At 36.2% G+C, this 27,215-nt stretch overlaps 1 pseudogene; it reads left to right on the plus strand.

Moving 5' to 3' along the window:
- The first annotated feature begins 620 nt into the window (after nucleotides 1-620).
- LOC116590396 overlaps nucleotides 621-27,215 on the plus strand; it is a 46,571-nt pseudogene continuing 19,976 nt past the window's right edge.

A 27,215-nucleotide genomic window follows, 5' to 3' on the forward strand; every position in this document is an offset into this window, starting at 1 on the left:
ACACTGTACTTGAATTTCAAATCAAATAAAGGAACATCCACTTAAGAGGTGTTTTTCTATACTTTCATAATTCCCCAAAAGGTAAAATAATATGACAGACAACAGGAAAAGCTTCAATTGTGAAAAAATTCCTTTTTTTATTAATTTTTAAATTTTTTTATAAACACATAATGTATTTTTATCCTCAGGGGTACAGGTCTGTGAATCGCCAGGTTTACACATTTCACAGCACTGATTGTGAGAAAATTCTTATTCTAGTTCAAAGATTTCCAAAATAAATGATATAAATGTAATAGTATAAAAATTGATGCAGGTAACTGTAATCCAGAAACTTTCTCCATATGAAATAAAAACAACAAAAGACAAACTGTAAATGTTTTCTTGGAAACAACTGTAGCTTTTTGATTGATTAAAAACAACTGCAGCCAGAATTCCACCACCGTCTAGAATGTAGAAAGTTAGCTCATGTGTTACTCCCACCCTACCAGCTCAAAAAAGAAAGGTAAACCACACAATCATAGCTTTTCTTTAACCCAATAGAGAGCTGAGATCTTGGGGCAAAAAATAGCCAGAAATCCAAATGAAAATCACCCTATCCAACCAGGAACATTGCCTCAGCTATGGCGGAGCATGGGAGAGAGGGACCCCAGGAACCAGCCAATGGGCAAAAAGAATGGAGGTAAAGGCCAAGAAGTGTGTGGTAGCATACAAGCACAGGATCCCTAGGAGCTACAAATAGAAGTGGAGCTCGCACTTACTTCACAGACCTACAGTGGGTCTCACAAGAAAGCATGAGGATGCAGGCAGAAGAAAGGCAAGACCTTCCCTCAGTGGCACAAGCCTGGAAGAGGGGAGTGACTGCCACTGCAAGAAGTGTATGGAACCCTATATGAACCTTCTCAGCCTCCTCCAGGTGAAACCCCATTGTACTGGGGAAAGGATAAAAGAAACCTCTTTACTCATGGAGAAGGAGCAGTATTCTGGCCATTGGGGTGCCTGGGTGGCTCAGTCTGTCTTTGGCTCAGGTCATGATCTCAGGGTCCTGAGATCCAGCCCCATGTCAGGCTCCCTGCTCATGGGAGCATCTGACTCTTGGTTTCAGCTCAGGTCATAATCTCAGGGTCTTGAGACTGAGCCGCACATAAGGCTCTGTACTCAGTGCAGAATCTGCTTCAGATTCTCTCTCTTCCTCTGCCCCTCCCCCTGCTTATTCTCTCTCTATCTCTTTCTCAAATAAATACATAAATCTTTAATAGAAGAAACACTGGTCACCATTGGAGCATGCAAAGAAATCACCTAATATTTTTAAAACCAATCAATAAAAGGAAAGAATCAAGCACCTTAGCTGTCCTTCCTTCATGAACTCTACCTTAGGGAACCCTAGTAGTTGTTGAGGGGAAGCTTCTCTTTAGCTGGATGTATTGTAGCTAATAAGGTAAGAAGTAAAAACAGAGGGGCACCTGGGTGGCTCAGTAGTTAAGTGTCTGCCTTTGGCTCAGGTCATGATTTTAGGGTCCTGGGATGGAGCCCTGCATCAGCCTCCCTCACCAGTGGGAAGCCTGCTTCTCCCTCTCCTACTCCCTCTGCTTGTATTCCCTCTCTCTATCTCTGTCTCTCTGTCAAATAAACAAATAAAATCTTAAAAAAAAAAAAAAGGAAGTAAAAACAGAATATCACCCTTTGGAATGCCTTACGAATTATTGGATCTAGAAAATAATCATCAGTGGGTGATAACACCCCCAAAATGGAGAAAAACAGACAATATGTACCTCCTGTTAGAGTACCCAACACAAAATATGAAGTAGTCCTTAAAAAATCCATATTATTGTTTAATATCATTATTATTATTACTATCATCATCATCATAATAAATCTTTCAGGCAGGATAATGCTGTTATGGTATATTTATAAAAAAGGGAGCCTATAATTTAATTTGGACACTTTTACAGATAGAATGATGAAAAGAATTAGGTAGGGTCTAGATGAAATGACATTGCCCATGAGTTATAATCACCGAAGCTAGGTGATGGGTATGTAGGGCTTAATAAAATGATTCTATTTTTGTATGTATTTGAATTTTAAAAAATTCAACTATGCACTGTAAAAAAATTTTAAACCAAAAAAAATTTTAAACCATATGAGCAGTGATAGCTGCTGAGAAACAATTTAATAAAAATCCTTACCCATTATTTATTATTTAAAACAAACCTTGATAGGGGCGCCTGGGTGGCTCAGTGGGTTAAAGCCTCTGCCTTCAGCTCAGGTCATGATACCAGGGTCTTGGGATCAAGCCCCGCATCGGGCTCTCTGCTTGGCAGGGGGCCTGCTTCTCTTCCTCTCTCTCTGCCTGCCTCTCTGCCTACTTGTGATCTCTCTGTCGAAAAAATAAATAAAATATTTTAAAAATAAATAAATAAATAAAACAAACCTTGATATAATAGCAGTAGATGAATTCTTCATGAATATTATTAGAAATATGCAGTTATATATTTACATATATAGTCAACCTAAAAGCAAACCTTGTTATTAATGAAGAAACACTTAAGCACATCTTCTTGTTAAAGGAATAAGGCAAGAATGACCTTTATCACCACTATTATTTAATATTGTTCTGGAAGTATTAGCCAGTATAATTAGGTAAGTGAAAAAAATTTAAATATAAAAAATAAGAAAGAATCTGTAGTAAAACTATCACAAATGATAAGAAAATTGAGTGAGATATTTTGGCAGATAGTTAGCATCCAGAAATCAAAAACTACACCCATTTAGAAAATCCTGAGTTTAAGGTGCCCTATTATATAAATATATTTAAAAAGGAAAAACTACATAGGAATAAAAATACCTAGGAATAAAAGAGGAAAATGTGCAGATCAAAACAATAAGATTAAGTGCTACTGAGGAACACCAATAGACCTAAACAGACTTTGGTTAGAAAGATTTCAAAAATTATAAAGCACTTCTTCCAAAGTTAATCTTGAATACAACAAAATGCATTCAATAGAAAATAAAGATGCCAATAAAATTTTTTTCTGGGGGTAGATAAACTGCCTCTAAAGTTCATATGAGTAAATACAGATGCCCCCCAAAATCTGAAGAAATATTACTATCACAACCAGAATTCAAATATATTATAAGAACATACTATGAGCAACTCTACGCCAATAAATTTGACAATCTGGAAGAAATGGATGCATTCCTAGAAACATATAAACTACCACAACTGAACCAGGAAGAAATAGAAAGCCTGAACAGACCCATAACCAGTAAGGAGATTGAAACAGTCATTAAAAATCTCCAAACAAACAAAAGCCCAGGGCCAGACGGCTTCCCGGGGGAATTCTACCAAACATTTAAAGAAGAACTAATTCCTATTCTCCTGAAACTGTTCCAAAAAATAGAAATGGAAGGAAAACTTCCAAACTCATTTTATGAGGCCAGCATCACCTTGATCCCCAAACCAGACAAGGATCCCATCAAAAAAGAGAGCTATAGACCAATATCCTTGATGAACACAGATGCGAAAATACTCAACAAAATACTAGCCAATAGGATTCAACAGTACATTAAAAGGATTATTCACCACGACCAAGTGGGATTTATTCCAGGGCTGCAAGGTTGGTTCAACATCCGCAAATCAGTCAATGTGATACAACACATCAATAAAAGAAAGAACAAGAACCATATGATACTCTCAATATATCATAATAATTAAAACATACTGCTGCCTCTAGAAAGACTCATATATACATAGAAATATAGTATTTGATAAACACAGCATTTCCAACTAGTGAGAGAAAAATGGATTATTCAGTAAATGGTGTTACAACATTAGGAAAGCCCTATGAGAAATTTAGATTTCTACTTTACATTTCACCAAAATTAATTCCGGATAAATGAAAATCTTACACATATGAATGAAATCATAAAAATACAGAATGAAAATATGAAACTTGTTAACCTAAACTTACCCACTACATTGGGGAAGGCCTTTTAAAATATGAAAAAAAGTCTAGAATCCATAAAATAAAAGACTGATAAATCCAACCTTATAAAAATTAAAAATTTCTCCAAGAGGAAAAAAAAAAACCAACAAAATCAAAAGACAAATGAATAATTGAGAAATATCTGCAATCAACTGGCTGGAAAAAAAAATTCCCTTAATACATTAAGGAATCCCACAGTTTAATAAAAAAGAGAATAGCAATGCAATTTGAAAAAATGGGCAAATGATATAAACAGTTCATAGAGGAGGTACAAAAAGCTCTTAAATGTATAAAAAGGAACACAGCCTCACCTGTAAAAAGGGAATTTCAAAATAAAGTTGGTAGAGGTTTAAAAATTTAATAGCCCAATATAGTAATGAATCTCTGGTGGGAGTATAGTTATGTTTCTTGTGAAAGCAAAAACTGATTCACCCATACAAGGGATGATTTAATAGTATTGATTAATAATACAAATGAAGTGACTGAGCAATTCGAATTCAGGAGATTTATTTTCCAAATATTCTCCAAATATGCATTAACAAAATATGACATGTACTAGGTAATCATTGCAATGTTCTGTAAATAGCAAAAGACTAGTGATAATCAAGACATTCATCAATAAGGATCTAGCTAAATAAAGCATATCACATACAATGGAATACTATGTAGCTACTAAAAAAAAAGGCAGCTCTACATACATGTATATATGCTTGTATAGGCATCTGTAAACTGTAATGACACATAATAAACTAGTAATAATAGTCATCTCTAAGATAGGAAGTTGGCTGTCTAAGGGTTAGGATTAAAAAATAGATTTAATCTTCATAGAATATCCTCTTAAAGCTGTAGAATTTTTAATCATATGCCTTTGGTACCTATTCTAAAATATTAAGTACAATAATTTTAACAATACACTGTGAGTTAGGAAAAAAATACAACGTGATGTATCCCCCACCAAGGCATGCACACACATATATTTAAGGATAGCTTTAGAAATCAATGCTCATAATTATGACAGAATATCCTAGAACATTTAAAGGTGACTGCTTAATCATCTAAGAAAGATGGTTATTAGTGGAAAGTTCATTAAATATATTTGTAAATAAATACTACAAAAAGTAGAGTACTACTACAAAAAGTCTAAGTGTACTACAAAAAGCCAAAGTGTAAGCTTGATGAGTTTTTACAAAGTGAATATGCCGAGTCACTAGCACCCAGATCAAAGAAGAGAATATTACCAGCACCCTAAAAACCCCCTTACAATCACTAGCCACCACCATGATGTCTAACATTACAAAGTAATTTTGACTGTTTTTGAATTACACATAAATAAAATCATACAGTGTGGAGGTTTTTTTTTTAAATTTGGTTTTTTTTTCTTGTTATCTAGTTTCTTTTGCTTAACATTATATTTATGGGATTCATCCACATAGTTGCATATTATACTGTTATTCTCATGTAATGGTCCATTGTGTGACTGTACCATTCATCCATGTTGATGTGCATTCATGCACATGTCTCTAACTTCTGACTGTAATAAAGAGTACAGCTCTGAACATTCTTGTACATCTCTGGGTGAACATATATGCACATTTCTGTTGGGTTTATACCTAGAAGTGAAAGTCGCTGGGTCCTAGGATAGGTGAGCATTTTTAGTAGATATTACTAAGCAGTTTTCCAAAATGGCTGTGTCATATCTCACTCTCATTGTGTGTGATCAATTTCATATTTTAGCCATTCAGGTGGGCAACTAAAGTTATTACATTGCAGTTTTAATTTACTTCACTTTGTACCTGTTCAGTGATGTGCTTGTTCAGGGTTTTTGCCCATTTTCTATCAGGTTGTCTGAGTTTTTATTATTTGTTTGTTTTATAGTCTACATATGAGCCATTTCTCGATTATGTGTAATGCAAATAATTCTCCAATTCTGGGGCTTTTCCCCCAGATATCTGCTTGGCTCTCTCTTTTTTCACATCTCTGTTCAGATGTCACACTGTCAGTGAAGCCCACCCTGGTCATCCCATATAGTAAATTTTTTTGTGAAACTACCTGATACTCCTCACCTCTATTTCCCTGCTTTGATTTCTCCTTAGTATGTACAACCATATGACATGCTACGTACTTACTTGTTTCTTACTAATTTCTCTTCTCCTCCCACCCTACCCCCAATGGCATGAACTTATTTTATTTTATTTATTTAATATGTTCCAGACATTCAATACATTTTTTGTTGTTGTTGGAGGAATGGGTATAAACTAGATGAACTGCTTAGTGCTTTATACATATTCTCTATCTCTCCTTTATCCCTGAGTCTATGAAACATGTTATTTCCAAATTCAAACACACATTGATGTATGTTGTGTGAACAAATTTTATCATCAAAAAGTGATGTCAAGTTTAATATTTAAGAACTGAAAATTAAAGATCACCTTTGACTCCAAGGGTCCAAAAAAATCCCATTGATTCTTTGTCTCTTTGTTTTAACCATGAATCATCTGCAATGATGATTATTCTAGCACTGTACATTTATACATTATGTTACCAAATAAATTAAAAAGAAACTCAACATACTAGTTCAAGCACTCCATTATTATAAAAATACAAAGAACTCCTCAAACTCAATACACACAAAACAGACAATCATATAAAAAAATGGGCAGAAGATATGAACAGACACTTCTCCAATCAAGACATACAAATGGCTATCAGACACATGAAGAAATGTTCATCATCACTAGCCATCAGGGAGATTCAAATTAAAACCACATTGAGATACCACTTTACTCCAGTTAGAATGGCCAAAATTAGCAAGACAGGAAACAACATGTGTTGGAGGGGATGTGGAGAAAGGGGAACCCTCTTCCACTGTTGGTGGGAATGCAAGTTGGTGCAGCCACTTTGGATAACAGTGTGGAGATTCCTTAAGAAATTAAAAATAGAACTTCCCTATGACCTGCCATTGCACTACTGGGTATTTACCCCAAAGATACAGATGTTGTGAAAAGAAGGGCCATCTGTAACCCCAATGTTTATAGCAGCAATGGCCATGGTCTCCAAACTGTGGAAAGAACCAAGATGCCCTTCAAAGGACGAATGGATAAGAAAGATGTGGTTCATATACACTATGGAGTATTATGCCTCCATCACAAAGGATGAATACCTAACTTTTGTAACAACATGGATGGGACTGGAAGAGATTATGCTGAGTGAAATAAGTCAAGCAGAGAGAGTCAATTATCGTATGGTTTCACTTATTTGTGGAGCATAACAAATAGCATGAAGGACAAGGGGAGATGGGGAGGAGAAGGAAGTTGAGGGAAATTGGAAGGCGAGGTGAACCATGAGAGACTATGGACTCTGAAAAACAATCTGAGGGTTTTGAAGGGGCGGGGGGTGGGAGGTTGGGGGAACCAGGTGGTGGGTATTAGAGAGGGCACTGATTGCATGGAGCACTGGGTGTGGTGCAAAAACAATGAATACTGTTACGCTGAAAAGAAATAAAAAATAAAAAAAATACAATGACCTAATTATGTCAACTTCCAGAGAACCAAAACAAAGAATTAATTTCTTGACTAAATTCATCATTATTTTCAAAGAAGTTATGTGAGTAGTACTAAAAGGCATTACTATAAAAAGTCAGTGAGTATTTAAATGAAGAAAAGAAAGAAAAATATAACTTAATATATTTCAGACATGATATTTAGGCTCAAATGTATCTTCCAATATGTGCCGCTATTAAATATTATAATACCAATCCAAAAATTGTGTCACTTATACAAGATATAATGTTTTTACCTGAACATTCCATTTTGCATGTCTTATATTTCAATATCTTTCACAAATATTTCTTTACAGCTACTAATTTTATTTAACCAAGTATTAATAAATAGATACATATGGGGGAAAAAAGTCAGTGAGTATGAGCTTTAAGAACTTTCCTTATGTCCGGGCTCTCTGCTTGGAGGGGAGACTGCTTCCCTTCCTCTCTCTCTGCTTCCCTCTCTGCTTGCTTGTGATCTCTCTCTGTCAAATAAATACATAAAAATCTTAAAAAAAAAAAAAAAAGAACTTTCCTTATGTCTATGAGTGAACAGGGAGAATGGAGCTTCAATTATCCCCACTGAACAAACATGCCACTTTAGATAATTCTATGTTGCCTAACAAGCATTCACTAGACATCTCCCCTCTGTGCATGGCCCAAGTTTCATTTCCCGAACTCTCAGAATAGATGACTTAGTGGGAGAGAACGTGTGTGCCTAAACTGGCATATGAGATTAGGTAAGAAACAAAATGCATTATCCTCCTTCCATCACAGTCTTAATGTCTGTCTCCAGTCTGACTTGGGCTTTTGGCTTCAGGCTGAATGAAATCTCTGACTTGAAAAGGATTAAGAACAAACAGCCCTGTCCTGCTTCTCTCCTAATATGCTTTGGGACAATAGGGGTACAGAAAAGAGTGTCTCATTTGTGAAGATGGCTTAATTTAAATAGCAGTTCATGAAGACTGACTTGAGCCAACATCAGGACTTCTTTGGTTTTCTCCCATCCTGTATCTAGGGCCGTCCCTCATCACAGTCTTCAAGACATGATATGTGCTCCCCATCCAGGTGAATTTACACAAAATTGATTAACACTTCACTTGCATGTTATTGAACTTGATGTATGAGTTTTAAATCATATAGCTCATGGCACTTAGTCAACAAAACACTAAAATGTCTCTTTTTTATAATGATTTGGATGATGTGGCTGAAGTTTCCTAAAAATTATTGAGACTATAAACCAATTTGTTAAATTTAGTGAAAAAGTTTCCATATTAAGTAAGATGACTCTTTTTCTATGCAAAACCTTCTTGTGAAAGGTTAAAAGACTTTTTCATCATTCTTTCAATGTCTAAGATAAATGGTCTTGGGTTGTCAGCCAGATGATATTTAACTCAGCACTCTACCAAAATTAAAAACAGCCTATGAGAAGAGGAAGAAAGAGATGCAGGAAAGGGGGCTGAACAAAATAAATGGACATTCATGTTTGTATGTGTATGTTTAGACTCCCAGCCAGAATGTAAATGATCACAAAATGATTGTGGGTTTTTTGCACCCTTTTCATGCTGTCTGACTCAGTGTCCAATGTGATGGCATTAAACAATGAACTACTGGAGAGACACAACCTGGAACAGGAATACTGACCTTCAGAAAAATTGTGAAGAAGCAATGGTGTATCTTTGGTGCTTGCCAACAGTTCTTTCCTCCATTCTATCCTTTCCAGTACTCCTCCATCCTTGTAAACACTTTAATTTTTCAAGGGTCCAGGATCTCTCTTTCAGTGAAAAATAAAATGCCCATGGAACACCTACTATATCTAGGTACAGCGCAAGACACTAGATACAATGCAAGATACTTCCATAAGAACAAGGAAGATTGATCTTGCTTGAAAATGTACACTACATAGGATGTATCATATATAGGATATAGATGTATGTTTAAAAAGCTACCAAAATACACAGAAGTTGTTGATATGATTCTGACAAGTTCAACTACATTAAAAATTTTTAAAGCCATCTACAAAGAGTAGTGATTAAGCCCATGTTTAGGACCAGATTATAGAAGATACTGAATAGCAACTGAAGGAATAGAGTACACTGAGAGCAAAGGGAAGACATTAAAGGTTTTGGCAACAATGCATGAAAACCAAGCTTTCAAGAGAACAATTTAGGGAAAAACAGATTAAAAATGCTACTTTGGAAGTCACTATTGTCAAAACTGGTATGAGAATAAATAGAAATTCTGAATAGATCTATTTCTATTAAGAAATTAGCTTTATAATAAAGAACATTCATATAGACTTCTGCTTCTGAATGTTTTAGATTTATACAGGATATGTTCTCTTGCAGTGAAAAGCTAAACAAAAAAATATTTCAGACTTTGCACAACAGGTAGTATAAGACTTTGATTTCTGAAAGAAAAGACATATTAAGATCCTTCTGATCATGCTGGAGACATTTTCTGGATTGTGAGGCAGGGATGGATAACAGAGAAGAGCCAAGTGATCACTATGAGGTAAGAAGACAAAGACTGGAGCTGAGAAAGCTGAGGCTGTTGGAATGCGTAAAGCAGAATACTGGAAAGGAAGGTAATACAGAAAGAAAGAACTCTAGAAATCACCATAGTGGGTCCCCTTGAATGTTGTTTAATACTAACCTGTCATATACAGAATGAAATTCTACAAAGTTGAACAAAAAACTACAGGGAGTTGTAAGCTGAACAACATCCAGAGCTCATTCAGAGCTGATATTTGTTCAAGTTCTGTCCAGCTAAACTGAAGAGACTTTGTTGAACACTCAAGCCATTAAGACTCCAGAAATATCATACCTTATTAGAAGGGCTAAAGTTTAGTCCCAGAGCTAAGTCTATTCTATAAGTACCGCAAAATGCTTCAATAGGCCTCAAAAAGATCGAACTGAATCACAAGTAAATCAATTGCCTGCTTAAACATAAGTCAACCCTCTTTAAAGAAAGACAACAAAATCCAGCCCAAGAAAATAAAATTACTAATGTCCAGCATCTCATAAATACCAGATGTATGAAGAAGCAGGAAAACATCAACCAAAAGTGGAAGAAAAAAATCAATAAGCAACCCCTGAAATAACAGGGAAAAATACTTTATTACAGTTATTATAAAGCTAAATATTATAAATATGATCAAGGATTTAAAGGGGAAAAACATAATGAGGGGAGAAATGGAAGATGTTAAAAAGTGTCAAATGAAACTTCTGAAGCTGAAAAACAGTATCTGAAATGTAAAATGAAACATAAAAATTAATAGATTAGGTAATATAGATGAAAAGATCAGTGAACTTGAAGACACAGATATAGAAACTATCCAAATTGAAGTGGGGAGAAATAAGACTTAAAATAAGTGAATTGAAACTCTGTCATCTGTGGAACAACTTAAGAAGTTGAACATATATGTAACTGGAATTCCAGTAAAGGGAGGAGCCAGATATATCATGCAAATACTGATAATAAGCACACTGGAGTGACTATATTAATATTAGACAACGTTCAAGACAAAGAATGTTACTAGGAATAAAAAGGATCTCATTGTAATGTCAATTCCTCAAGAGACCATAACAGTCCTAACTGAGTATATATCTACTAACAAAGTTTCTGAGTAGAAGAAACAAACGCACTGAAATGGACATAGAGAAATCCACAATTATAGTTGAAGTTTTCAACAATTCTCTTTCAATTTTTAATAGAATAGAAAGTCTCTAAGGATAATGAAAAGTTGAATAGCACTATCGACAAATTGATCTAATTGACATTTATAGAATATTCCATGCACCAACATCAGAATACACATTCTTTTAAAGAACACATGGACAAAAGATCCCAAATAGCCAAAGCAATTCTGAAAAGGAAAAACAAAACCAGAAGCATCACAATTCCAGGTTTCAAGCAATACTACAAATCTGTAGTCAACAAAACAGCATGGTACTGACACAAAAACAGACACATAGATCAATGGAACAGAATAGAGAGCCCAGAAATGAACCCACAACTATATGGTCAACTGATCTTTGACAAAGCAGGAAAGAATATCCAACATAAATAAAACAGACTCTTTAACAAAGAGTGTTGGGAAAACTGGAGAGCAACATGCAAAAGAATGAAATTGGACCACTTTCTTATATCATACACCAAAACAAATTCAAAATGGATGAAAGACCTAAATGTGAGACAGGAGACTATCAAAATCCTAGAGAATACAGGCAGAAACCTCTTTGACCATGACTTCAGCAACATCTCAGTAGACACATCACCACAGGCAAGAGAAACAAAGGCAAAAATGAACCATTGGTACTTCATCAAGACAAAATCTTCTGCACAGGGAAGGAAACAGTCAAAAAACTAAAAGACAGCCTATGGGATGGGAGAAGATATTTGCCAACAACATATCTGATAAAAGGTTAGTACCCAAAAATCTATATATAGAACTTACCAAACTCAACAACCCCAAACCAAATAACCCAGTTAAGAAATGGGTAGAAGACAAAGAAAGCCTGAAACCCAGACTCCATAAGGGAGGAAAGGTGAGAAATCCTGCTCCCCCAAAAATTCCATCGCCAAATAATAAATATTTTACCCTCTTCTTAACAGCTATCAATAAAAGATAAAGATCCAAACCCTAGGGTGCATAGGTCTCCCTTGAGCTTATTCCCTCACATCTCAAGAGTAAACTCTAACAAACTCCTCACTTGTGCTCCTCAACCACTGTCTTGTCCATCCTTGAATTCTTTCTTGTGACAAGATGAAGAACCTTCAGCAACTTCTTTGGGTTGGACTGGGTCAAGGCCCCAGCACCCAGTGTGTCCTTAGTCTACCTGACAACATTATGGCCTAGAATTTCTACTTAGATTTGTACTTAAAGGAAATAAACTTATATGTCTACAAAAACACTTGTACAAATATGTTCAAAATAGCTTTATTCATGAGAGTAAGAAGTTGGAAACAATTCAGAAAACTATCAAGAGATAATAAAAAATAAATTGTGGTACATTTATTCAATGTAATATTTTTTAGCAATTAAAAGGAGTAAACCAGGGACGCCTGGGTGGCTGAGTTTGTTGAGTGGCTGCCTTCGCCTCAGGTCGTGATCCCAGGGTCCTGGGATCAAGTCTCACATCCAGCTCCTGGCTCAGCAGGGAGCTTACTTCTCCCTTCTACTCCACCTGCTGCTCTCCCTGCTTGTACTCTCCCTTTCTGTTAAATGAATAAATAAAACCTTTAAAAATTTTCTTTAAAAAAAAAGGAGTAAACCGTCGATACACACAGTATATCTCATCCACACTATGCTAAATGAAAGATGTCAGACACAGAAAAAAGTACATACTGAATGATTCCATTTACATAAAATTCTAGAACCATTAAAGCTAATTTAGGGTGAAAAATATCACATGGGGCCCCTGGATGGTGCAGTCATTTGAGCCTATAATTCTTGGTTTGGGCTCAGGTTATGACGTCGGGGTCCTGAGAGAGAGAGAGCCCTGCGTTGGGGTCTGTGCTCAGCATAGAGTCAGCTTGGGATTCTCTCTCCCTCTTTTTCTGCCCCTTCCACTTGTTCTCTTCCTCTCTCTCTCTCAAAATAAACAAATCTTTAAAAAAATTTTTTTTAATTATCACAAACGTGGTTGTCTCTTTGGGGCTGAGATTGGGAAGAGTAGAGGGAATTTTACGGGAGGTGATAAATGTTCTATATGCTGGTAGGCCTAGGTTATATGGGTCACAATTAAATAAATTATAAACTTAAAATTTATACATTAAATTGCCTATAAATTCTACCCCACGTGCTCGCTTCGGCAGCACATATACTAAAATTCTACCCCAACTTCCTACTGCCCCCCCACAAAAAACCCCACTGGAAACAAATATTAAACTCTAATTAGGAGACTTGTTATTCCCAAAACTATGTATTGCCAATTCTGAAACTACCTTCTCTGTGTTCTAGGCTTAAGCATATTAGTAAATTTACTGAGATTAATAGAATATAGAAAGAAGGAAGATTAGAACATACCCTGTGGTACTAGATTGGAATTAAAGATACCATTGAAGTTTTATTTTTTTTAAGATTTTATTCATTTAATCTTGGAACACTGAAAACTAAAATAAAATTTAATTTAAAAAATAATAAAAAATAAGATTTTATTCATTTATTTGTCAGAGAGAGGGAGAGCGTAAGCAGGGAGAACAGCAGGCAGAGGGAGAAGCAGGCTCCCCACTGAGCAAGGAACCGATGTGGGACTTGATTCCAGAGCCCTAGGACCATGACCTGAGCTGAAGGCAGATGCTTAACTGGCTGAGCCACACAGATGTCCCATCACTGAAGTTTTTAAAAATAAATATAGATACATAAATAAATATATATGGACACACATGGATTTTCTGGCCCTCACCTCGGAAGAGACCTAAAAGTGCCCTCCTTAATACCCATCACCCATTTAGCCCATCTCTCACCCACGTCCCACCATTGACCCTCAGTTTGTTCTCTATAGTACAGAGTCTCTTATGGGACATTTTTGAACAAAAGGACATTAGAGCAACTGATTAAATTTGAATATGAACAATGGATTATATAATAGTGCTGTATCAGTGTTAGATTTCCTGATTCTACTAACTATACTGTAGTTATACAAAATAATTTTCTTATTCCAACTAAATACACACACAAGTATTTAGATGTAAAAGGGGGGGGAATGAACCATACCAATGGTGAGTTACCATTATTTTGTTATTATAATTGGTAAGACACCCAATGTGATTTCAGAACAAGGTTAAACCACGCTATTGCCTTTAAAGAGTAGTGACATTTCAAAAGCCACAGGTTGATAAATGTGCAGCATCAAATTTAGTATTAACTTGTACAAATTCTTGAGAAAATAACATGTTAAAGATAAGCCCAAATTTACATTCTAATTTCTCTAAACATTGATCCTGGCCTAAGTCAAAATCATCTAAACTATGAGAAATAGTCTTGAAATCAGCCAACAGTGAGAGGTTAGTTGAACTACAGAGGAAAGAAAAGCTTTGCAATACTGAGCTCCCCCCCCCATATCAGGTCCCATTTAAAATCAGGAGACAGAAAAAAGAAATGAATTAAAATATGTCCCTTTAATAGCTTCTGTGCACGCTCCACAACCACCATCTATCTCTACCCCCATCCTCCTGCTCGACATACAGATTTCTTTTTCCCCACAGACACCATTTCCATTTGGGAATGAACCATAGCCATTTTTCATACATGTTTTTGTTTTTAATCTAAGCATCGATTTAGTATTATTGTATGCTTTTATAGCCCACACACCCTGGCAAGAGTTAACAGGAATTCCAGATATTATCAAATATATTTAAACATGATGCTTGAGTGGTCTTTGCAGCTGGTAGGTTATACATAAAATATGTTCAGCCAGTGATAGTGTCCTTATCTAAAGACAGAAGCTAGCAAAATTTCATCCTGTGTGCTCTGTCAGATTGTTCCCTTGGACAGATGGCAGAAGACTCCCGATGACAAGTGTGAGATGCTATCTGAGTGTCATGGCAGTGGTTTTTCTCATTGCCCTGGACAGAGCTCCCTGGCTACTCTCTTCATTTGAAGCGTGCAAATGAGTAGATGTGGATAGTAGAATGTGTGTGATCAATAAACTCACATAATTAGAATCTTGCTGAAAGGAGTATTCTTTATGAAAAGAACCTCCATTAAGCCGCTTGGTCTCCCTTACTAGACAAGGGCTCATATTGTCTCACCCTTTTGTATATTTTTCCCAAGTGACAAGAGTAAAGTGACAACAAAAATGACAAATTTTTAAGTGCTGCCCACCTTGTCCAGAATCAGGTTTTTAGTTCCTTGACTCAGTGCCAGCTGGGAGCTCACTGGGGAAATTCAAATCCAACACCTTCCTCAGTATACTGTCTGCTTTTATCTTATCTCATCTCTCTGCTGCTAAAGGGCACTGCTACTCACTGCACATGAACCCATACACCCACAATGCACAAGTTCCTCCCTTAACCCCTATGCTCCATTTGCACAGGACCCTCTTTAAACCAAAGGTTAAGGTTGTACACCCCCTTCAAATCATCTCTAGGTAAGCCCTCCCATTCACCCCCTGAAAAAAATAGTAAACATATTCCCTCAAGGCACTTTCACACTTAACATACTTTTATAATTACACACACACAGAGAGTGGTAAAATACATGGAACATAAAATTTCCCATCTTAATCATTTTTAAGTGTGCTGTTCAATAACATTAAGTACTTTTACACTCCTGTACAACAAATATCCCAGATTCATTCCAAATGAATGCAAACTGCAAAACTTGCAAAACTGAAAATTTACACCCATTAAAAAACAGGGATGCCTGGGTGGTTCAGTTGGTTAAGCGGCTGCCTTCGGCTCAGGTCATGATCCCAGCATCCTGGGCTCGAGTCCCCCATTGGGCTCCTTGCTTGGCAGGGAGCCTGCTTCTCCCTCTGCCTCTGCCTGCCTCTCTGTCCACCTGTGCTCACTCGCTCTCTCTCCCTCTTTCCCTGACAAATAAATAAATAAAATCTTAAAAAAAAAAAAAGTCCCCAGGCCCTAGCGCCAACTTCTGACAGCCACTATTCTACATTCTCTCTGTAAATTTGACTACTCTAGGTACCTCATACAAATAGAATCATACATTATTTGTTTTTTTATTTTTTAAAAGATTTCACTTATTTATTTGAGGGAGGGTGATAGCATGAGACAGAGAGAGCACGAGTATGAGCAGGGGGAAGGGCAGAGGGAGAGGGAAGAGCAGACTCCCCACTGAACAGGGAGCCTGACATGGGGCTCCATCCCAGGAACCCTGGGGATCATGACCTGAGCTGAAGGTACTACTTAACTGACTCAGCCACCCAGGCACCCCCATTATTTGTCTTTTAGTGACTGGCCTTTTTACCTAGTATCATGCCTTTAAGGTTCATCTATGTTGTAGCATGTGTCAAAATTACCTTCTTTTTAAGTATGAATAATATTCCTATGTATATGTACCAAATTATGTTTATCTATTCATCTTTTGATGAACACTTGGTTGCTTCCACATTTTTAGCTATTATGAAGAATGCTAAAAACACAAATATACAAACATATCTTTGAGACTTTGCCCATAATTCTTTTGGGTAGAATTCCAAAAGTGGAATTTCTGGACTATGTAGGAATTCTATTTTTAATTTTTTGAGGAACCACTCTACTGTTTTCCATAGTTGATGCCCTACTTTACATTCCCACTATCAGTGTCTAAGGTTTTCAGTTTCTCAATATCCTCTCCAACACTTGTTATTTCCTACGTTTGGTTTGGTTTTGTTGACAGTAGCTATATTAGATTCCTAGGATTGCTAGAAGAAAATACCATAGACTTGGTAGTTTAAACCATAGAAATTTATTTTGTCACAATTCTAGAAGCTGGAAGTCCAAAATCAAAGTATCATTAGGTTTGGTTTTGTTGGTTTACAGATGACTGCCTTCTCACTGTGTCCTTGCATGGCTTTTTCTCTGTGCGTACACATCTCTAGTGTCTCTTCCTTTTCTTCTAAGGACACCAGTTCTATTGTTTTAGGACCCCGCCTTTATGACTCACTTAATCTTAGTTATCTAATTAACAACCCTATCTCCAAATACAATCATATTCTAAGGTGCTGTAGGTTAGGTTTTGAACATATGAACTTGTGGGAGGTGGTGAGACATAATTCACTCCATAGAAGGGGTCATATGAGTGCAAAATGGTATCAAATTGTGGTTTTGATTTGCATTTCTCTAATGATTAGTAATGTTGAACATCTTTTTATGTGTTTATTAGACATTTGTACATCTTCTTGAGATAAGTGTCTATTCAAGTCCTTTGCCTATATTTTAATCAGGTTTTGTTATTGTTGTTAAACTATAGGAATTCTTTATATATTCTATCAAATACATGATTTCCAAATATTTTCTCCTATTCCATGGTTGCCTTTTCACTTTGTTGATAGTGTGCTTATATATTTTTTAAAAATCTTTAAGTTTACAAATATTTTTGAGAGTAGAATCCAGAAGCTACTCTTTACCTAATATTTGATATTTAGACATTCAGTAATTTGTCTTAAATTCATGTCATTTAATAACACCATAACTACTTGACAAAAGTATCTAAAACCATGAAGGGCTTATACACCTATATTTCTTATAGCTTCCCTTTTTGTGTGACTATCTTCCTGATGCATTCAAATATTTCTACTTACTATCAACATGGAAGCACATGTTTCTCCAAATATATCTATGGTCTTGGAGGTATCAATATTTCCTTTGATGGTCTCTTGACTTCTTTCTAGGCCTAAGAGAAGGAATGTTAGCCTAAAAAAATTATTTACTCCAACAAAAAGAAAAAAATAGGGCATTACTCATGAAATTATTCCAGTCAACAATGTACTTGCCTACGTATGATATTGATAGGCTATACCAAAAGGAAAATAATATAGAGTTCAACCTTAAGAATGGTAGTGTAGGGACCACCAAAAATCCACTCCTCCATAAAAGCAGTAAGAACACTGACAAAAACTGTCAAAATAAACTTTTCCAGAACAAAAGGCTTATAACAATCTGAGAGTATTAACTTTTTTAAAAAAAAATATATATATATATATATATATATATATATATATATATATATATATATAAAGCTATCTGCATTCATAGGGCCATGTGCAAGCACAGAAAAAATCTGAGGTCCTAAACTCTCACCTCTGACTTACATTGAGGTTCTGCACAAATTCTAGCTCCATTGGTTAATGGGAAGCTTGCCCCAACACATACACAGAACCAGTTAGCAGTGACTAAGAGACTTATTGATTCAAGGTATTTAAGGAAATCTTTGGCCATTCATTAGCTGACAACAGAGCAAACTGATGGCCATAAATAACAAAGAACACAGACTTTCAGAATTAGTCCAAGAAAGTCACTAAATAAACAACATTAACAAAATTGATAGCAGCAACAACAAATCCTGGACAGGAGGAGAGTCTGATTTTCAGAGCTGACACACATTATTTAAAATGTCCAGTTTTCCACAAAAGGTACACAAGACATGCAAAGAAACTGAAAACTATGGCCTATATGCTGGGGGGAAGGGAAGAGATTGACAGAGAAAGTCTCTAAGGAAGACTAAAAGTTGCATTTACCAGACAAAGATTTTATCTTTTTTATTTTTTTTAAGATATTTTTTGCTTATTTGACAGAGAGATTAACTGTGCACAATTAAGCAGAGCAGCAGGCAGAGGGAGAAGGAAAAGCAGGCTTTCTGCTGGGCAGGGAGCCTGATGTGGGGCTTGATCCCAGGACCCTAGGATCCCAGGATCCCATGACCTGAGCTGAAGGCAGCTGCTTAACAGACTGAGCCACTCAGGTACTCCAGACACAGATTTTAAATTAACTTTCATAAATATGTTCAAAACCCTAATAGGAATCCATGCTTATACAATTAAAGAAAGTTTAGGAATGATGTTTCACCAAACAGAGAATACAAATAAAGATAAAAGAATTATTTGTTTTAAGAGAAAGAAAGTGAAGGAAAAGGAAGTAAAGAAAAATAACCAATTAGAAGTTCTGGAGTTGAGAAGCACAAGTGAAACTTAAAAATTGACTAGAGGGGCTCAAATTAGTTTGAGCAAACAGAAGAAAGAATAAGTAAACTTGAAGACAGGTCAAATTAGAATAGCCAGTCTGGAGAACAGAAAGAAAAAAGAATGAAACAAAATGAACAGAGGCTCAGAGACCTAAGGGTTACTGTTAAGTATACCAACGTACACACAATGGGAGTCCCAGAAGGAGAGAAGAGCATAAAAAGTTATTTGAAGAAATTGTTGCCTAAAACTTCTCAAATTTTAGGGAAAATATTTATTTGCCCATCCAAAATGTCAATATATTCCAAGTGGGATGAACTCAGATATACACACATGTGGATACATCAGAGTAAAACTGTCAAATCTAATGACATAGAGAATCTTGAAAGTGTGAAGAAAGTAACTGTTCACACATAAGAGATTCTTAACAAGATTAACAGCTGATTCTCATCAGAAACACAGAGACAAAAAGGGAGTGGCATGGTATATTTAAAGTACTCAAAGAAAACAACTGTCAATAAAATTCTACATCCAGCAAAACTATTCTTAAAAATTTGGGAGAAGACATCAGATAAACAAAAATAGAGAACAATTTATTAGATTATGTTAGATAAACAAAAATAGAGAAAATATATCACTAGCAGAAACTGACAAATTCTAAAATTCAAAAAGAAATGTTAGAGACCCAGAATAGCTAAAACAATCTTGAAAAAGTAGAACAAAGTTGGAGGACAAAACAAAACAAAACAAAATTAAAAAACCAAAGTCACCTACTACTACAAAGTCACCTACTAGAATGGTTAAAATCCAAAACACTGACAGTATTAAAAGCTGTTGAGGACATGGTGCAACATGATCTCTCAAGCGAATGCAAAATGGAACAGACACTTTGGAAGACAGTTTGGTGGCTTTCTATAAAGGTAAACATACTCTTGTCATACAATCTAAAATCACAATCCTTGGTATTCACCAAAAACATCAAAAAGTTATGTATACACAAAACCCTGCAACCTTATAATTACCTTATTTGTAAGTACCAAAATTTGGAAGCAACCAAGATGTCCTTTAATGGGTGAATGGATCAATAAACTGCGGTACATACAAAGAATATTATTTGGGAATAAAAAGAAATGAGCTATCAAGCTACGAAAAGACAAGGAGGAAATTTAAATGCATATTGCTGAAAGAAGCCATTCTGAAAAGGGTATATACTATATGATTAAACTATATGACATTCTGGAAAAGGCAATACTATAGAGACAGTAAAAGATTGATGGTTGCCAGGAGGAGGAGGATAGGGAGGGATGAATAGGCAAGGTACAGGGAACTTTTAGGGCAGTGAAAATATTATAATACCATAATGGTGGATACATGTCATAATGCACTTGTTCAAACCCACAGAATGTACAACACCAAGAGTGAACCATAATGTAAACTATGGACTTTGGATGATAATGATATGTCAACATAAATTCATCACTTGCAACAAATGTATGACTCTGGTGAGGAATATTAATAATGGAGGAGACTATGCGTGTATGGGCGTGGGGAGTATATGGGAAACATCTCTTCCCTTAGTTTTGTTGTGAACCTAAAACTGCTCTAAAAAAATAAAGTCTTAATATAAAAAATAGAACAAATTAAAAAGAAAACAAATAAAATAACATTAAACTTGAGGTGCAAAAATGCCAAACGAACATACATAGCTACAATCAAGACAAATAAAAAATAATAATCAAGAAAATGTGGTATTACTACCATATACTCAGAAATACAGATTAATGAAATTAAATTGAGAGTCCAAAAAGAAACACTTACATTTACAGTAAATTGATTTTGAATAAGATTGCTAAGATAATTCAATGGGGAAAAAATAGTCTTTTCAATAAATATTACCAGGACAATTGAATCTCTAATGTAAAAGAATAAAGTTTGTCCCCTACCTCACATCATATGCAAAACCTAATTCAAAATGGGCCAAAGGCCTAAATATAAGAGCTAAAACTACAAAACAATTAGAACATAGAAATAAACTTCCTTGACCTTGGATTTACCAATGGTTTCTTAGATGGAACAACCAAAGCAGAAGCAACCAAAGAAAAATATAGATAAATTGGACCTCATTAAAATTAAAAATGTCTGTGCTTCAAAGAACATCATTAAGAAAATGAAAAGGCACCCTACAGAATAGGGAAAAAAATTTGCAAACCATTTATCAGGTAAAATATTTGTATCCAGAATATACAAATAATTCTCACAATTCAACAATAAAATGACAATCTAATTTTTAAAATAGGCAAACAATTTAGATAATGACTATACTGCTAATGAAATAAGTGAGTCAGAAAAAGACAAATGCCATATGATTTTACTCATATGTGGAATTTAAGAAGCAAAGGAAAAAGACAAAGCAACAGACTCAACTATAGGAAACAAACTGTTGGTTCTAAGGGGAAATATGTTGCAGGGATAGATGAAGGGGATTAAGAATGATGAGCACTGAGTAATGTGCAGAATCACTGAATTGTACACCTAAAACTAATATAACATTATATGTTAATTATAAGGAGCTAATTTTTTCATTATGTTCAGTTAGCTAAAATTTTAAAAATAGGCAATGGATTTGAAAAAGTTTCTCCATAGAAGACATACTGATGGTCAATAAGCATATACAGAAATGTTTAGCATTTTCAATCAATAAGGAAATGGAACAAAATCATAAGAGAGCACTGCACACTTACTAGAGTGGTATAACAAAAAATATGTATCCTAACAATTGTTATAATTAAGTATAATTAAAAGATATCTAGAGCTTAAGCGTATAAAGGACTTTTGTTTTTAAGATAAGCTCTAGACCTCTTTTGTACACAGTTTCCTTCCAGGCTCATTGCCAGCTTATGTTCACAATAAGAAATAGGCGAGCTTTTGTGGTACCTGCTCCTTTACTGGCCATTTATAGGCTTGAAAACATCTTTGTGACACTGTCATTAGTTAGATTCGTGGTTTTGTTGATCTTTCCTCAGGCTCTGTGGGAAATATTAGTTATGGGCTGGTCTGCCTGTATGGATCCTAATTATACACTCTTGCACTGAATCAGTATACAATATTCCCATGAGGCTCTGAGAAGGTCAAGACAGTTGCCTGATAAAAGTAGATCATTTCCAATGGACTAAAAGAGGTTTTGTACCCTGTACCTCATCACCACCATCACCACCTTATTTTTAACTTTTATCTTTATGTCTTGAGACCACAGTTGCCTCAGCTACATGCAAACTTCCCTTACCTATCCTCCACCAAACATTCTACTGTAGGAAGGAGACAAATTGCAAAAGCATATGTGCAGATGATACTATTTTATTACCATAAACAGAAATGTCCCTCTAGATTGTTGCCATTGCTTTCTAACTACTACCAGGGAAAATATAAGATCAATTATTCCAAAATTTAAGTCATAAGTATTTTTCATCTTTTATCTGGTCTAAAACTAAAATGCATAAGAAAAAAAATGTATCAGGGATTGGCTCCAAGCCTCAGGGTTTAATCCAACATTTTGTGAATGATCTTATTAACTATGAGAGCAAATATTTTGTTACTAGCTTATCTTGGATAGTTGACCTGAAAGTACATTGTTTAGTTAGAGGTGCTTTACTGTCTGAGGTCTACATTCATCAACATGCACCAACAGACTTTCATAAGCCAAACCAGAGCGGCTGTGTCACTTTCCCACCCCAGTATTGGCTCTGATCCCAAATATTTCTGTGTAAAGCCTTGTTTCCACTCATGGGTATTTCAAGTGGAGGAAAATTGGTTTTCTTTTTAACTGAAGTTCCAGTAGCATTTCCTCCATAGTCATGACTGAACATCAATCTTGTTGAGTTGACCTTTAAAGCATGGAATCCTGCATTAAACTGGCCACACAGAATATCTGCAGACCAGTTATTCGTCAGAGAACCCACTACTGATCCGGAATCCCCTGCTGCTCACTACTTACTAGAAGCTCACTGGAATCATGCATAGAACTATTCTCACCTAATGATTGCCATTTTTGCAGTAATTCTACGCTGGAAACAACACGGGGCAGTTAAGTGAATCATGTTACATTTACTCTAAGAATATTATTGAGGATGTTATCTGGACCAAGAAGAGAATGTTTGAATCTCTGAAGAAATTTTTGTGTCTTTCTTAAGCAACTGGTTTAATTTTACCACAAAGACACTCTGAACAATGGAATTGATCCTATTTCTTTCTTCATATTGGCCATAAGGAAACTGTGAGGCAAGTTTATGGCATACTCTAGTACCCAACACTTAAAATGCGTGAGTTCATTCTTACTACATCTATTGTTTTACCTTTATATTTCCTTGCCCCTATTTTCCCACTAATATTTATTTCTCATCTTGGTTTGTATTTTTATAAGCTGCTTCAAATACATCTTGCAAAAAGGATGGATATAAATAAATACGTTTCTGTAATAATGCTGTGTGAACGATAGTTCTACAAAGCAGTAGGATAAAATCTTATCAGAAAAGGGGACTTCTGTAGAATCTCTGTGGGTAGAAATTCCATTCTCACATAATTAAAAAGTCATAATAGGGGTATGTTACAGCCCACCTGACTAGGAAACTGAGATAGAAATGTTAATTGAGATTGCAGAAGCTGCGAAATTAGGCCAGGTAGTAATAATGGAAGACTTTAATTACTCAATCATAGATTGGAAAAATGCCTCACTGGGACAGAGGTTGGAAGTGAGATTTTTTTAGATAAGAAAAATTACTGCTTCCCAGCAAAGGAAGAGAAGGAGCCTATGCAGTAGAGAAATATACCAGAAATATTCTGACAATGAATGGAACCTGGTCTGAAAGGTGATACAAAATCACCAACAGTGACCACCACACAATTTAATCCCACAGTTTTGTAGGCAAATTTAAATCCACTACATGTCTACTTATTATTTGAAAGTATTCTACTAAAAAAAAAATGAATGAATTTTAAAACTCAATAACATACAAGAAAGAAACGAAGAGAATATGCTCAAAGTGACTTTTCAGCAATCCAAGAAAACATCCAAGAGGTTATAATAACCCTCCACGGCTAGTTGACAGATTCCAAAACGTAACTGCTGGGTGCAGGGGAAGGGAGATTTTTTTCATAAAGCGTGAAAAGAACCAAGGAAAGTAAACATATAAACCCACAAAATATGGCCGGTTAGGAATAACTTCAAAATTAGATAAATTTTTTAAAAAAGGTTATACAGGGCGCCTGGGTGGCTCAGTGGGTTAAGCCGCTGCCTTCGGCTCAGGTCATGATCTCAGGGTCCTGGGATCAAGTCCCACATCGGGCTCTCTGCTCAGCAGGGAGCCTGCTTCCTTCTCTCACTCTCCATCTGCCTGCCTCTCTGCCTTCTTGTGATCTCTGTCTGTCGGATGAATAAAATCTTTGAAAAAAAAAAAAAAGGTTATACATCTTATAGAGGTTTCCAAAAGGACTGGGAAGAGATTCTTTAAATCTATCAAAGGAGGGGCACCTGGGTGTCTCAGTCATTAAGTATCTGCCTTCAGCTCAGGTCATGATCAGGGGTCCTGGGATCCAACCCACATCTGGCTTCCTGCTCAGCAGGAAGCCTGCTTCTTCCATTTCCTCTCCCTCTCCTCACCCCACACCTGGTGTGTTCCCTCTCTCACTGTCTCTCTGTCAAATAAATAAATAAAATCTTTTAAAAAAATCTATCAAAAGAAAGAAGACAGTTTGAGAAACAATGGAATCTCTTTAAAATAATGACACCAAAATTGAACAAAAGGAGGAAGAGAGCAAAAGGATGGATAAAATCTGTCTCGATTTTCAGAGAGATCCCCTCTTCTAAAATAGCCCTTGAAACCCATATAAAATTGAAGACTGCTGCAGATAGTGATCATGAAGCAGACTAATAAGCTAAAGTACCAAAACAAACATAGATCACTTGGAGGTAAAATGTTCAGAAAAGAAACGATGCAACTTCTACCTACAATGTATACCTGTAGCGTTACTGTAGATGGCCTCCATCCTAGACATATTAAGACCAGCTTCTCTTATGACAGGCAAGGAACTATGATTAAACAGAGACTTGCTGGATACAATTTTTTAAAGAAAACTTACCAAAAAGAAAGAGAATATGACATATGAAGGGACATATTAATATACTGCTATTTTTGGCATCAGATATGTATGTTAGCAATAGATATATTTAAAATGTTTAACTCAATTATCATACAGTTTTGCTTATTTGTGGAGCGTAAGAAATAACACAAAAGACATGGGGAGTTGGAGAGAAGGGAGTTGGGAGAAATTGGAGGGGGAGACGAACCATGAGAGACTATGGACTCTGAAAAACAATCTGAGGGTTTTGGAGGGGTGGGGGTTGGGAGGTTGGGTGAACTTGGTGGTGGGTATAATGGAGGGCACGTATTGCATGGAGCATTGGGTGTGGTACATAAACAATGAATTCTGGAACACTGAAAAGAAATTTAAAAAGTAAATAAATAAAAAGAAAGAAAGAAAAAAAGAAAAGAAAATGGTTAACTAAAAATATATTTTTAATTGAACTAAGACTGAGGGAAATGGGTTACAGGGAGACTATTTTAGACAAAAGAGGTAGACTCTGAGAAACAAACTGAGGGTTTTGGAGGGGAGGGGGTTGAGGGGTTGGGTGAGCCTGGTGGTGGGTACTATGGAGGGCAAATATTGCATAGAGCACTGGGTGTGGTGCATAAACAATGAATCTTGGAACATTGAAAAGAAATAAAATAAAACAAAATTTTTAAAAAGAGGTATGAAAACACAGTATCTCAAGGGTAGGTTCCTAGCCTAGTAGTTTAAATTTTTCTAAGTGATTTGAGAAATGAAGCAGAGAGCAAAATCTCTAATAACTCAGATTATTAAAGAGACACACTAATAAAGATCCTATAAGTATTTTAAATAGCGTATGTGAATAGAGGAAAAATGGTAGATGAACAAAACCTGTACACATAAATAAGCCAAATTTTCCTAATAAAGGAAGAGCTCCAACTTAAGAAATCTTCCAAACAAAATAACAACCTTCCTAACTTTGTACCCGATTTATTTCTTCAAATTCACCTGCCCACTGTTGGGCCACTTTTCCTAGGAGGGTGTCTTGGGACTGCTGGAATTGAAGGGATAACCATGTTTAGGGCAGTGTGCTTCAAGAGAAGCAACACAATGAGTAGCTGTGCAGAGTTTGGCATATTCACATTCAGTAACCCACCGCCTCCTGAAATCCAGCATGTGGGCAGTTGCTCACTCCCTTTACAGATTAGGAAGCTGAGGATAGTGAACACAATGTGAGCTCTCTGGCTCACCTCCAGGTCCATGTCCTTGCCAGACACCCTTCTCCCAAATGTTAGGATCAAGAGGCACTTTTGAAACTTGAAAAAAAGGAATTTGGAACAAATAAAAAGGAATGCAGATCACACAGCAGGTTATAACCTAGAAAATTCACTCCCCAAGAAGTAGAGCTGGGGGAAATGGGAATAAAGGCAAAGGTGTTTGGCAAATGGAGAGGAAGGGACAGAGCCAGTTGGCCTCTGGGAGGCCCATCTTGTCATACTGGAAATGTTACGTGACGTTGCTCTTGCTAAATCAGCCCCAAACTGAAGTTGGTTTTCTGGCCCTGAATGCCTCATTTCTTTCAGAAGCCTATTCCAGCCCTTGAGGTCTAGACTGCTCCGCTATGACTGGATCCAGTCCCCCTGGTCTTCTCTCCTGTGACAGATCTGCTCTAGCTCTTCTAATTCTAGAGAATCCCCAACCTTCCCTCCAGACACCATGCAGCACTGGCCTGCAGAACACTGGCCAGCTGCCACACTTAATCTATTCTGCATGTCTTCTTGGCTGCCACCCAGGTCCCCACCCTGGGCACCGTGTCTGGCCTTTGTGCTGCCTTGTTCTCTTGTAGGCAGAGAAGCAGCAGCTGTGGAAGGATCTCATTTCAACAGACTGTAGGAAATGTGGGATTTACAACCTTTCACTAACCTGGAGTAGCAGCTGCAAATCAATCCAGAGTCTGTAATCTCC

The sequence above is a fragment of the Mustela erminea genome, chromosome 1 (assembly GCF_009829155.1).
Source record: "Mustela erminea isolate mMusErm1 chromosome 1, mMusErm1.Pri, whole genome shotgun sequence".
Lineage (NCBI taxonomy): Eukaryota > Metazoa > Chordata > Mammalia > Carnivora > Mustelidae > Mustela > Mustela erminea.